Here is a 14496-nt window from a genome sequence, read left to right as displayed (position 1 = left end):
CTAGAATTAGTACTCTAGCATCAAAAGGAGTGTTCTTTGTCCGGGAGTGTGGCCTACATCATCGTTCCCTGTGTCTATCTCCCTCCTCCTTCCTCCCTCCTCCCTCCAAGTGGCAAAGATGCCATTTCGTTAGGGGTATATATATATATATATATATATGGGTGAGAAAACACTACCCAATAGTGCACATACACACCTGCACCTGCGGCCAATGGTATGGCTCGTACAAGCATCTTTAGCTTTGGGTCTTTTCACACCTACTATGTCTTGGCACAGGTACAAGCTATCGGATAGCGTTATTTTCCCTCCAAGTGGCAAAGATGCCATTTCGTTAGGGGTATATATATATATATATATATGGGTGAGAAAACACTACCCAATAGTGCACATACACACCTGCACCTCATGTCTGCTTTCCCCACGCCCAAGCACATAGGGAAGTGGAGGCAGGGGCAAGGGTGTCTTTTCATTGCCCTCCCCCACTTCCCCACATGTCTGGGTGCGAGGAAAGCTGATGGGAAGAGTTCTATATGGAAATGTTTCTTGTAGGGGGTGTGGTTCATACGTGTATGCAAGAGCCAATGGAAGCACACGAGAAGCATCCATAAAGGTGTCATTTTTTCTTTCATAGGGGGTGTGCTGATCATTTCAGCCCCATATGTTTGGGTGCAAGGACCACAGTTGCCCAAAGAAAATATTCTGCCTATATATATATATATATATATATAGGCAAAATATATAAAAGGGAACTCTGTTGGTTTGGCATAGGAACACCAAGACATAATAGTGTGAAAATACCCAGTTGTGGCAAGGGCACTGGAGTCTTTTCACTCACCGTTGTATCTGGGCGTTTCCTACGCCAAATTGGTAGGTTTCTTTTTCCCTATATATATCATACTATCATACTAGCACACTACTATTAAAAAGTACGTATTCCCTGTCTTTGGTATACATTTTCAAAAAGACAAAAAAATCATTGACATCTACCAAAAAAAATTTCAAATGACTAAAAATCCCCTCAAAATGAAAGATGAAAAAAAAAATTATATATATAACTCTCCCTCTCTCCATATTTAAATCTCTATAATTAAAAAAATTCCAAATGACCAAAAAAACCCTCCTTGCTATTACTCCTCCTTAAATCTCTCTCTCTCTCTCTCTCTCTCTCTCTCCATCCATATTTAATTTTGTAAATCTCTCAATAATTACCTTCTTAAATCTCCCAATTTTTTCTCCCCCACCGTAGTGTTCCACGTTTTATTATTATTATTTTTTGTAATGGCATAATAATAAAATCCCCAAATAATGAAGAGATTTGATTCATAATTATTAAAGATTTTTTTTCAACCTCCCCCTTTACAAAATAATTATGGAGAGATATACAAAATTAAATATGAATGGAGAGAGAGAGAGAGAGAGAGAGAGAGAGAGAGAGAGAGAGAGAGAGAATTATGGAGGCCAGTGAGGGAGTGAACAATTATGGAGGGAAGTAATATCAGGTTTCTCTCTCTCCATTAAAAAAAAAAAGATGTGGAACCATTATTTGGGGATTTTATGCTCTCTCTCTCTCTCTCTCTCTCTCTCTCTCTCTCACACTTTATATAAATACTCTCTTTGTAGCTCCAATGGAAAAAACTCTATCTATCTGGGATAGATTTGAAATTGCTGAGTTTAGGATTTGGAATCATAAGAGGGAGGAGTCTGCAAAACAGAGGAAAACAGAAAATGGCAGACGGAATCATCTTGGGTGCTGTCCTGACAAAGGAAGAACAACATTTCCTACTCACTTGGTGCAAACTTTGTTCTACTCTGTTTTTTACAGGTATATTCAAGGATAAAATATTCTTTGTAACTATTTCAAGGACGCTCACTTTAGAGAGTCCAGCCAAAGTGAAGAAAATGCAATTAAACAATTTCATTACCTTCTGGAGGAAAGAAAGCCAGAACCACCATTATTGGTTCTAGATGATGTTTGGGACGAGTCAAAAATTTTTTTTTTTGGCATATTTTGGTATTCACATTCTTGGATGATTGCATCTTCTTGATCTAACATGTTTTGTAGGGTGACATTTTCTGTTTATTACTTGAAAAGTAAAAATAGAAACCTTAGTGACGGACAAGACTAGGATCTTACAATAAGATGAATGTTTATCTTGATCTGGTGTCAATTCAATAACCAACCTCCCCCCCCCCCCAAAAAAAATAAATAAATAAATAAATAAATAAATAAGGGGGTTGTAGGGAAAGATGAATTCTTGTACCTCAAAATACGGAATACTCCTTGGGTCCAACCAAGTTGTAGCTCTGAATTCATTCTCTTAGTTTTTATTTTTTTTTAAGCAATTAATTTTCATATGATGTATGCTATACACCTTTGGAATGCATCAATTGATCAGTGAAACTAATGCATTTCTTATTTTCCATATATTTTTGTCAGGTAGGATTAAGAAGTTGGGCACAACCACACTGATGACCAAGCAAAGGATTGGAGTTACATGATCCCTTATGTCATTGTCAAATGTGTTTACTAACTAAAACTTGGTGAGGAATATGAAAGGGAATTTTTGTGCCTCTGGAGATTCTTATTTTTTGAACCTGAAGCATTTTGTCTTGTTCACATATATGAGACCCTTCCATTAGTGAACTATAGGCAGAAATTGTATTTCCCATACAGTAAAAATCGAAAATAATCTTTATTAGACCCAAAGTTCTACGGAACAGAATGAAGTAATATTACAACAAGAATTACCAACTATTTTTACTCTCTCTCTCTCTCTCTCTCTCTCTCTCTCTCTCTCTCTCGGGATAGTGAGATGGAACTAAAAGAAGTAACCAAGTGATTGATAATAGCATAGTAAAATGTATGCGCTCAATGGCAGAGAGAAGGAAGCTTAATGGAGCGCATAGTAAAATGTATGCGCTCCATTAAGCTTCCTTCTCTCTGCCATTGAGCGCATACATTTTACTATGCTATTATCAATCACCTGGTTCTGGTTACTTCTTTTAGTTCCATCTCACTATCCCGAGAGAGAGAGAGAGAGAGAGAGAGAGAGAGAGAGAGTAAAAATAGTTGGTAATTCTTGTTGTAATATTACTTCATTCTGTTCCGTAGAACTTTGGGTCTAATGAAGATTATTTTCGATTTTTACTGTATGGGAAATACAATTTCTGCCTATAGTTTACTAATGGAAGGGTCCCATATATGTGAACAAGACAAAATGCTTTAGGTTCAAAAAATAAGAATCTCCAGAGGCACAACAATTCCCCTTCATATTCCTCACCAAGTTTTAGTTAGTAAACACATTTGACAATGACATAAGGGATCATGTAACTCCAATCCTTTGCTTGGTCATCAGTGTGGTTGTGCCCAACTTCTTAATCATACCTGGCAAAAATATATGGAAAATAAGAAATGCATTAATTTCACTGATCAATTGATGCATTCCAAAGGTGTATAGCATATATCATATGAAAATTAATTGCTTAAAAAAAAATAAAAACTAAGAGAATGAATTCAGAGCTACAACTTGGTTGGACCCAAGGAGTATTCCGTATTTTGAGGTACAAGAATTCATCTTTCCCTACAACCCCCTTATTTATGTATTTTTTATTTTTTTTTTTTTTTTTTTGGGGGGGGGGTGTGGGGAAGGTTGGTTATTGAATTGACACCAGATCAAGATAAACATTCATCCTATTGTAAGATCCTAGTCTTGTTGATCACTAAGTTTTCTATTTTTACTTTTCAAGTAATAAACAGAATAGATCCCCCTACAAAACATGTAAGATCAAGAGGATACAATCATCCAAGAATGTTAATAATCAAAATATGCCCAAAAAAAATAAAAATTGACTCGTCCCAAACATCATCTAGAACCAATAATGGTGGTTCTGGCTTTCTCTCCTCCAGAAGGTAATGAAATTGTTTAATTGCATTTTCTTCACTTTGGCCGGACTCTCTAAGGTGGGCATCCTTGAAACAGTTACAAAGAATTTTTTATCCTTGAATATACCTGAAACAAACAGAGTATAAGAAAGTTGAAATGTTGTTAGTAGGAAATGTCAAAGAACAAAGTTTGCACCAAGGAAGTAGGAAATGTTGTTCTTCCTTTGTCAGGACAGCACCCAAGATGATTCCGTCTGCCATTTTCTGTTTTCCTCTGTTTTGTAGACTCCTCCCTCTTATGATTCCAAATCTGAAACTCAACAATTTCAAATCTGTCCTAAATAGCTAGTCTTTTCTATTAGAGCTGCAAAGATAGTATATATATATATATATATATATATAGAGAGAGAGAGAGAGAGAGAGAGAGAGAATAAAATCCCCAAATAATGGTTCCACGCCTTTTTTTTTAATGGAGAGAGAGAAACCTAATAATTACTTCCCTCTCCATAATTGTTCACTCCCTCACCACCCTCCATAATTCTCTCTCTCTCTCCATTCATATTTAATTTTGTATATCTCTCCATAATTATTTTGTAAAGGGGAAGGTTTAAAAAAAATCTTTAATAATTATGAATCAAATTTCTTCATTAGTTGGGGATTTTATTGTTATGTCATTACAAAAATTAATAATAATAAAACATGGAGCACAAAGGCGGGGGAGAAAAAATTGGGAGATTTAAGGAAGTAATTATGAAGAGATTTACAAAATTAAATATGGATGGAGAGAGAGAGAGAGAGAGAGAGAGAGAGAGAGAGAGAGAGATTTAAGGAGGAGCAAACAATTTGATTCCAATTTAGATCCTTCCTGCATGAAATATGATATCAATGTCTCATAGTCATAGTACCATCAGACAAGAACCCTTATATGCTCATCCAAATCATGGTTTCAAGTATCGATCTCGTATCAATTGCATTGACCGCATTCATATCTGATCGGTATTGATTGAGAATAATCTCCGATTTTTGACCAATTTGAATTGATTATCCATATCAGCTCCAGGGTAAAATAGTAAAAAAAAAAAATTAGTATTTTTTAGAAAAAAGAGTAAAATTGACCGATACCCATTGATTCGATCTGATCAAATCAGTATCGGCCAATACCGATACCATTCCCTAAATCCATGATCCACATAAATTTATCACTATTTTCTATGTAAATTACAAAATACTAATATAATACAGATTAAAACAAAATAAATACTATGTATTAAAAAATAATAATAATAATAATAATAATGAATGGGGAGGAAAGGACCAGTTCGTAAGAAAGAACCATGCCTGGCCTGCCCATCTAGAATGCTCAGTCACATGGCACTTGGCTTACATTCAACCACAGCCATTTAAGAGATTTCCAAGCTAAATTGGTGGGCGTTCCACGCAGGGCCAAGCTTTGATAGGTTGGTGCACCACTCCATTGGCATTGGCAACGAGGCAGATTTGGTTACACCTACTTGGGTGGATCCGGTTTGTCAGCCCATGATTACGTGAAAATGTCTCCTTTCATTAGGACTATTCTCTCTATTCTTCATTGCTTGTAAATGTGGTTTAAGGTGACATCAAATGAAGGTTTTATTTTAATCCAAACTTGCTCAACAAGATACGAGGTGGCACAATTGCAAGGGACTAGTAATTTGGTATGATTTTTATTTCAATTTCGAAAATAATTAACAAATAATTTTTTTGTCAAGAAATCGAAATTGCTTTAGTCGTATCAAACTAAAATATTTTTAGGATAAGAAATTCCTTTGGTAGTTCAATTTTTTAGAATAAATTTTCTATATTTCTTTGGGAGAGGCGGGGCATGGTGGTGAAATGATTATTATGAGAAGAAGAATGGTGGTCTAGTGTTCTTAACACGAAATTACTGCTTCTTTCATCTAATTAACCATGTGTTCATTAAAAAGCAAGATTGTTTTTAGTTAAATAATTAAAGAGCAAGAATGAAGTCAATCTCAATCTCAGCTATTTCAGAATTTTTGTTCTATTTGATTTCTATTTCACTGAAATAAGCTGTAAAAATCAACCAAACAATTTTTGAATTATAAACCACCCCATGAAATTGAAATAAAAATCATTCCAAATCACGTTTAAAGCCCATTGTCTTTACTTGAGATTAAACTGTTGGATGCTTCTGCAAACACTCATGATGCGCCCAACACAAGTATTTGTCTGCCACTTGTGGATCTTTGTCTGGCCTATTGTGGATTTTCATCTAGTCTTGTTGTGGGTCTTGTATCAAAGGAAAAATAAAGCATAACGCTTTTTTTTTGGTTGAATATTCCCATAACACTAGAAAAATCTTAAAAAAAAAGAAGACATTACGTCATAAAGAGACATGATATGATGTATGATACACAATGATGGATGACATGCATAGTGAGGATGATGCTTGGGCAACATGGCAAGCTCACTCCTCCCCTCTTATTGCTTTGGCCAGGAAGCTTAGAAATGTCCAAGCGGATCTTAAGCTTTGGAATACTAACACATTTGGGAACATCTCTTCTTTTGTGGCTGATTGCAGGAATAGACTCTCCTCCATTCAGGTCTAGTTTCAGGCAAACTACTTGAACCCTCTTTAGCTATGGATGGAAAATTGGAATCTTCAAAGTTTCTTTCCCTCTTGTCTCAGGAAGAGATCTTCTTAAGGCAAAAGTCTAGAATTACTTGGTTGGAGCTTGGAAACTCAAACTCTTCGTACTTTCATCATACCTTGAAGACTAGAAACAATTACAATCCCATCACCAAGCTTATTTCCCCTAATGGCTCCCAAGTCTCCTCAGTGGATGAGATAAAAGAGTTGGCTATGAACCATTTCAAGCATCTGTTCAAACCTCCTCTTCCACCAGCTTCCCCCATTCAAGAAGGTCACTTTAACAAATTTGTTCCTACCAACATGGCTCAAATGCTTTGGTCACCCTCGAATGAGGAGATATCTTCTGCTATCCTCTCCCACAAAGCTAATAAAGCCCCTGGTCCAGATGGATTTAGTATGGATTTCTTCAAAGCTGTTTGGGACATCATCAAAGAGGATCTGGTAAAGGCAGTCAAAAGCTTCTCCTACAATCCAAGCCAAATCAAGAGCATCATCACACCTTTCTTTGCCTCATCCCCAAGCATGAGGGAGCCAACACAATGGTTGATTTTAGGCCAATCACTCTATGCAATCTTATCTACAAGTTCATTGCTAAAATCCTTGCCAATAGGATCAGGAAAGTGATTGATACCCTTGTCAGTGATAACCAATCAGCTTTCATTCAGAGAAGAAGTATTGGTGACAACATTCTGTTGTGTCATGAGATTGTAAGAGGTTTTGATGGGAAGGGCCATCCCCCAGCTACTCTCATGAAGATTGATATCCATAAGGCTTTCTACTCTCTGAGATGGGAGTTCATCATTTCTGTCTTCAGAAAGATGGGCTTCCCTCATTCATTCACAAATTGGATCTTTCATTGCATTGCCTCCCCAAGGTTCTCGGTCTTGATCAATGGTATCTCAGCTGGATACTTCTCCCCCTCTGCAGAAATTAGGCAGGGATGCCCACTCTCACCTTATTTATTTTGCCATGCTATGGAGGTTCTTTCCTGTAGTCTGCAAGCTACCTCGGACCAAAATCTTATTGCCTCCATCAATAAATGCAAAGCTTTAAGGCTCACCCACCTCGCTTTTGCCGATGATTTGATGATCTTCTCCAAAGCTGATGGCCCCTCTATTGATTCTATTATGCTCTGCCTTAATCTCTTTGCTTTGATGTCTGGTCTTCGCATCAATCCAAGGAAATCTCTTATCTTTCTCTCTGGAATTTCGGATGCTTCAAAGGTCCACTTCTTTAAGAAAACTAGTTTCGATCTTGGGTCTCTTCCAGTCAGATATATGGGGTTGCCTCTAATTCCAGCATGACTCTCAACTCACCATTGTTCTCCCATGTTGGATCTCATCAGAAAGCGGCTTCAATTATAGAAAGGCAAGCTTCTTTCCTTTGTTGGGTGGCTAGAGCTCATTAGATCCATTCTCCAAGCCTCCTACATATACTGGTCTGGTATCTATGGGTTGCCCAAATCCATTACTACAAAATTAGAATCCATTATTGCTGCCTTCCTTTGAAACTAATGTGAAACTTCCAAATTCCTCCAGCCTCTAAGCTGGGCTGCAATATGCCTTCCCAAAAAGGAAGGGGGATTGGGTTTGAGGCGTATCAAGGATGTCAACTGTGTGGGTATACTAAAGTTGATAAGGAAAGTGTTTCTAAAAAGAAAAGCATCTGAGTTGACTGGATTTACTCTAATGTGCTTAAGAATGACTCCTTTTGGATGGTGCACTCTTCCTCAGGATGCTTCTTGGGTATGGTGAAAGATGATCTTTTTCCCATCCTCGGTCTCTAGAGCTATATCCTCTCGGATAGGTGATGGTTTCTCCACTTACCTATAGCTTGATCCTTGGCACCCTATGGGGATTGTTGTGTATGTTCTTAGCTCCAGGAGCATTTATATTTCGGGTCTTCCAAGACTTGCTAAGGTTGCTAACATAATATCATCTGGATCTTGGTCCCCCCCTATCAGCTCCTCCCCGTAGTTGGAAGATATTGAATGTTTTGTCTGGGATCCCCTTTTTGGGCCACTCGAGATACGACACTTTTTTATGGACTCCTTCCCCATCTGGGATCTTCGATGCTAAGGTTGTTTGGGACTACATTCAATCTTGGAACTCCTTCTCCCCTTAGCACAGGCTAATTTGGTTCAAGCTAATTTGGTTCAAGCATCATATTTTCAAGTAAAGCTTCACAGCCTGGAGAGTATTCACAAAGTGCCTTTCTACTAAGGCCTTCCTCATCCATAGAGGGATCCCTGCCTCCCCGCTTTTCTACCTATGTGGTTTGGAGCCAGAGGACATAAATCACCTCTTCTTTGCTTGCCCTATCTCTTACTCCATTTGGAGTCTAGTCCTCTCCAAGTGTTGGCCCTCGTCGAGAAGAATTCTCCCCTTCCACGGAGAATGGATCTGGATAGACATGATATTCCATGGAAAGACCATCGGCGACTTAGTGGGAAGCTTGCCTTCTGTGCAACCATCAATCAGATCTGGATGGAGAGAAATCATAGAAAATGGACCTCCAACTCTCGGCCTCTTGGAAAGATTTAGAGCTCCATATTTTTTAATGTCAAAACAAAGATCTCAAAAGTCTCCTCCATTTGTTCCCCATCCCCTAGAAATGATCATCTTGTAATTTCCTAGGAGCTTCCTAGCTCTGTGATCAAGACTCTGGATCCTCATTGAGATCCTCTTTGTCTTCTTTCTTCTTCCCCTCCCCTTTCTAGGGGCTTGTATTTCTTTTCTCCTGTGGTTCTGAATTAAATTATTCACCAAACAAAAAAAAAAAAAAACATGGCATGGTTAATGATATGACATAGTAAAATGCATGTACATGCTAATGGCTACCTAAGTGGGTGCATTGAGATATGACATTTGGCAATAGGGTTGGTATGCCATTTGACAATAGAGTTGGTTAAGTGGTAGATCTATAGATGTGTGCATTGGAAGTATAGTGCCAATGGCAGTATGGTAGTGTTTATTAATGTCTAACTCAATAGTAAGACCTTGTGACAAAGAAGTGACGTGGCATGTATTGACATTTAAGTGTTAGGGTACAGTGAGGTGGCATAAATGACACAGTGAACACTGATGAGTGCCAGTAATCTAATAGTTTTTACAGGTGTCAAGGTAGTGCTAGCAACATCTATGTCAATTTGACAGTGTTAGTGAGGTAGCTAGGCCTATGTGGCAGTATAACACACCTATTGCATACTCGTGTAAGGTTTGACATAAGGTAGTAGCAACGAGTGAAGGCCCCATACAATAAAAGTGAAGAAATCATATGTTTATACAATGATAGCATGTTTAAAGGCCTTTGGGGAAATCCAAATGATCAAATGGTAATGAGGTATGTAGATGAAAGTTGTAAAGCTCAGAGTCATGAGTCCAAGCATCTGAAATCGCTTGGATTTGATATCAGAGTGGAAATTAACGACATGATTTTCAAGAAATGCAACCTGAAAAGACAGTATCCTACACATCATTTAAATTTAAGCTCGTTTTGGGGAACTATGCACTACACCTGGGTTGATAATATCTTCATAAAAAATGTATCCCTTTGAGTCTTTTGTATGTACGAAAAGAATCAGGCCAACCAAAGTTCGAACGAACCCTAGAAGAGAAATAGAGGAGAAATGATAACATTCCTCTTTCACTTGTATACATTGATTAAAGTCCATCTACCTCAAGTAAGCTATCTGTGCATTTTTTTATTTTTATTTGAGCTTGGTATTTAGGTGTTAATGGTGGCTCAATGAAAAGAAGACAAAGGTGAAGAAAAGGTAAATGATGCAGGCTCGGTCAACATATAAAGAAGTCCAGCCTAAGGCCTAGCATTTAGGTTTGATCCATAATGCAAAGAAAGCCCTTGATTAATATTTCTTAGTTTTATTATGCAATGTAAATGTTTAATCTCAGCCATAGAAACTCAAATGTAATCGACAGTTGAGATATCGTAGGAGCTCTTAAGGTTTAAACTCTCCACATCCTTAGTGGAATTTCACTTCAACTCCTTCGACTCCTCAACTTGTGAGCTCAATTTTAACATAAAATTGAGAAATACAAACTTAAAGCTTGCATCAAGGCATTGGAAACCTCAACTCTTGCATCAAGGTGTGGAAGACTTCAACAAATGGAAGACCTCATCTATATTTTCTATATCTAGATTTTCTATTAAGTTTTATTTTTCTATGTATTTTGTGATTGATCCATGTTACAATTTGAAATTCTAAAAGATAGTTGAAGTCTCTTAGATTAAAGGTTGTAGGTCTATATAAAGAGGACAAATCGTGAGTTGTAGAGACACAAAAAACAATTGAATCAAAGAAAATTTTAAAGTTGCTCCAAGCTCCTTGTGAACCTTGAAGAGTTCTTTTTATGAAACCAAGTTGTGTTTCACCTATCCTTGAAGAGATTGGACTTTCAATCAACCTAGAAGAGTTGAGCCTTCAATCTTGAAGAGTTGAATCACACCCTATTAAATATCCAACCTATAAGAGTTGAATTCTTTAAGCAATTAGCATTTCCAGATTCGGATTGTGTAAGTCTTGTATATTGACAGCCCTTTTAAGCCATTTTCACCCATAATCTCAACAATTCCTATCTCACAAAAGTTATATCCCCACCTCTTATCCTTAATTCTCAATTTGAATCACCCCAAAATGATATCGGAGTAGAGAGTTATCTCCAAATTACTGGATTAAGGTCATTCTATCCGAAATTGATTTTATCTACAATGTCAAGTATTCTCCCGATCCTTGTATTTGGGTAATTCAATGAGGGAGATTGCATCAGTAAAGAAAGGTTAGGGTTGGGGTCCCTGTTTGAGATTTTAAAATGTAACCGCAAACGTACGGATCAGTGTAGCTACGGGTTGAACATATGAAGAGCAGTCACTTTATTTTTTTTTTACTTCTTTTAATAATGAGAAAGTAAACCGATTGATGGTTGTGATCTAATTCTAATTAGCATCCTAAACATATGTATCTAAAATAACGTTTTAACCATTCCTCATCTAAGAATTTAAAGATGCAAGCCACACAATTAAAATTAAATAAATAAATAACTGAAAATAAACAACCCACACAATTAAAAAAAATAATAAAGATAAAAAAAAATGCTGAGATAAAAATAAAGTAAAAGAAAGGGGATAAAGCTAGAGAGAGACTCACAAGTAGGTTTCTCTACTTAGCCCAAGGGATGCATCATAATATGAGCTTCCCTACTTGACCAGAGAGTCACTCTTACAATGATTACTCCACTTGGCTTTAGGGAAAGGGAGACAATTAAAATAAAAGCAATAAATTGATGGTTCTATGGCTAGGAGGGGTAAAGCCAATACATACACTAGCCATGAGCCTTGGGGGAAAGGGATAGTAATAATGTAATGACTGAAATTAAAACCCTAAATTAAGAAAGAAATGGTCGTCAGAAGAGGGAATGAGAGGGGGGAGAGAAGACTACTGAAGGAGCCTACTTACTTAAACTTCAATTCTTGAACTGAAAACTTGATCGATTTGAGATACTACCAGTTCTAAAAATCAGATCTGGAATAACCCAAATCTAAAATTTCTAATACTAGAGAAAACAAATCTGAAGAAAAAAAAAAATTGAACTTGAAAGACATGCTTCATAGCTTGTTCTTGTCACTTAGAACTAAGCCTAGAACAAGAACTTGAAAATTACAATTTCAATTACTTAAACAATAAAAATAAAAGAGTGAATCAAAAATAAAAGTGCTTGCATTAATTGAATAAAAAGAATGTATAAAAGCGTTTAAAGTATAAACCTAGAACTAGAGTTAAAGAAAGAGAAAACTAGAAAAAGAGATAGAACAACTAAAAAAAAAAACCTAGAAGAAGAATGAAGTGCCTCCTACCCTTGTGTTAATTCTATTATATAGAGAATGGGGGAGGGAAGCTAAAAATTTTAACCTCTAAAAAAAAAAAAGATTTTTTTTTTATCTTGTTGATGAGGTGGAGGAGAGAGAAGATAGAGAATTGTAGGAAGTAGAGAATCTCCAACGATTTTGCTTCCTTTTTCCTTCTTTTTTTTTAGTTTTTTTCTCTCTTTTCCTCTTGCGTAAGAAACCCTTTGGCCGACCTCCTTTGAGTGATGAATAGGAGAGAGAAATTCTTTAAAAAGAAACCTCAACAAAATGGCAGCTAAGAGGTTCGAATTTGAAACCTCCTAATAAGCAAGGGATTTTGCACACCACAACTCACCAACTACGCTAGGTAGTTATTGTTACAAAAAACGAATCTTCAATCACTTAAGGATGTGGTACATCGATCCTTATTGGCATTTGGAATATTCCTTGTACCTCTGGGACAATTGCAAACGGGCTGGTTCTGCATTTCGGTTCAGTTCTAATCTATTATTCTTTTTCTGACCTGAAAAGAATAATCACTTATACGGGTGACTAAATGAATGCGTACTTTTAATTGAACATGTCTATCTTACTTAGAATTTCGTCCTCTTCATAATCATGAAAAGAAATAGGACCACTTTATGTGTAAAATTGGAGATATAGCGCCCGATAATCCTTAAGGCCTTGAAAATCTAAAACTTACAAAAAGATAATAAAACCCAACGTAGCTCTATTCTAAATATGTAAAATGCATATTTTACTACCCTATATTTCACACATAAATGTGCTCATCAGTCCCTCTTGTGTGTTTATGCCTATTCATTGAAGAAGAAAGCCTCTCTTTGTATTGAAGTGGCTACATCCACCCCAAGCAAAAGGTACATGATCCATTGAAGATGTTACAGCTTGTTAGTTGAGTTGTAATGGTTGTGCGTTGAAAGCAAAGAGAAAAAACTGCAAGAAAGAGCAGGAAAAAGAAAAGAAAGTGGAAGAAAGAAGAAGAAAGAACGAGAAAAGAGAAGAAGAAGAAGAAGAGAACCTAGGTTGGTTCTTTTGAATTGCTTTAAGAAACTCATGTACCAACCAAGGTTGAAGGACTGCCGGTTCCAAGACAAAAATTTTTTTGGTCCACATCAAGTGGAGATCGAATTCATCATATATCTAGAGGTTGCTTCTTACCATGGTATCCCTCACTTTGTCAATTTTTCATTATTATAACTCACTATAGGTAAGATGTTCGATGAAATACCCAAGTGATAGTTGTAGTCTATTTTGGGGAAAATTTGCATGTATATGAGCTTTATTGTAAGACATTCATTATAGGCCCAACTTGTTATTGCATTAGGAGTTAAGTTGTATCTAAACATAGGGAGCTCTTTTGAGGATCAGTAGGGTTTCACGGACCTCTCCTTGTGAAAAGAGTGGTGTGGGTCCGACGGTCTCTATTGACTGAGAGTTTCCACCTAGATTATGGTTTAAGACCCATCACTAATTGAAATTAAAATTGAAATGACTCCATCCGAACTGTCTAACCACATGTTAGAGTTCTTGTTAGGTTGTGGTTCAAGGAAGGGGTTAAGCACTTCAGTCCATCTGGTAAAAATTGAATATCAACCCTAGGGAAACATACATTAATATTGAATGTACTGGCTAGGTTTAATCATTCATACGTGACCATTACACACAATTGAAAGAAACGTGGCCAAATGAAATAGAAAAGAGAGATTCAATCCATATACCTATATCCAATTGCTCTGCACGGTTACTATTTTGAATATAAAGCAAACATACTAATATAACATAGAGTAGGCATGGTAAAACCCTAGAATTGAGCATTCAACATGTTGGAAACGGTATGCAAGGCAAAATAGAAAAAAGAGAGGGGTGAAGTCGACATACCTCTGTCCAGTTATGCTACATTGTTAGTATACAAAAAGTAAGACAGTTATACTAATATCATACAAATGATTATAGTGAAACCCTAGTCCACCATATGCAAATGATGGGAATTATAGAACTTTTGTTCGTGGCATGCATGCATTAAATCGTGAGATGTAAACATCCAAAGTATAATGAATGGAAATTGAGATATGCATGT

Source organism: Macadamia integrifolia, chromosome 5, assembly GCF_013358625.1.
Source record: "Macadamia integrifolia cultivar HAES 741 chromosome 5, SCU_Mint_v3, whole genome shotgun sequence".
NCBI lineage: Eukaryota > Viridiplantae > Streptophyta > Magnoliopsida > Proteales > Proteaceae > Macadamia > Macadamia integrifolia.
This window is presented reverse-complemented; position numbering follows the sequence as displayed.